Here is a 989-nt window from a genome sequence, read left to right on the forward strand (position 1 = left end):
CGGCGTACCCCCCTGCGTGGGGGTATGAATAGTGGAGGGCCGCGAGGGGCGCTTCCGCGACGACAGGTGCCTCGCATGGAGACGGCGAATGTGAGGGGCCGGGGCTTGAGCTGACCCTGGCCTCCTGAGGAGATATAATTCCCCTCAGGACGGGCCGAGGTTGTGTGGTCGGCCCATCCCGACTTGGACCAACGGGTCCTGTTTGGGCGCATGGGGGTGGGGTGGGGAGGGGAGGGGCGTGCCGGATCACGCCTCCGAAGACCCTCCCTTACCGGTGTCGGCGTCTTCTTGTCCTGGCGTTCAGGAAGCTCTTTGTTTCCTGAACCAGTACGGAAACGCCGGGGACTGTGGGTGGACCGAGCGGGGGCTCGGGAAGCCCATTCCGACGGCCCCAAGGATGGGGACACCGGGCGGGTCCCTCCGCCCGGGGTCTTAAAGAGTAGGTAGTGGGGGAAGCTAACACCCTCCTCCCGGGATTTATGTAAGCTGGGAAGCGTCCTGCGAGTACTCGCGTGATCCAGGCGCTTCCCATGTAGCTTAGGTGGGTGTGGGGTTTATGTGGGTAGTCCCACATAACCTCGGTTTCCCGGGGGGATAAACCGAGAAAAAGAAAAAGAAGTAGAAGTAGAAAAAGAAGTGAAATCGAAATTGCAAAATGTGTAACTATCCCCCACAACGGAATTTTATAAGGAACAATTAAAAAAAAAATCAGCCGGAAAGGACCCTTCCTCGCCTCATAAAATTACATTGGTGTTGTCGTTGTGAAATCGAGAAGACTGATGCGCCTGCACATTGGCTTGAGTTTCTCGCTCTCCACCACAGCGCTGGTGTCGTCTCTTCTGCTATGCCGGTAATCTAAAAATGCCTTTTAGCATGGTTCAGTACCGTACTAAGAGTATGAAGCGCCCGAGCTTATATATTTTACTTTTGCATATATATATATATATATATATATATATATATATATATATATATATATATATATATAT

The sequence above is a fragment of the Hylaeus anthracinus genome, unplaced genomic scaffold (assembly GCF_026225885.1).
Source record: "Hylaeus anthracinus isolate JK02 unplaced genomic scaffold, UHH_iyHylAnth1.0_haploid 4, whole genome shotgun sequence".
In the NCBI taxonomy this organism is placed as follows: domain Eukaryota; kingdom Metazoa; phylum Arthropoda; class Insecta; order Hymenoptera; family Colletidae; genus Hylaeus; species Hylaeus anthracinus.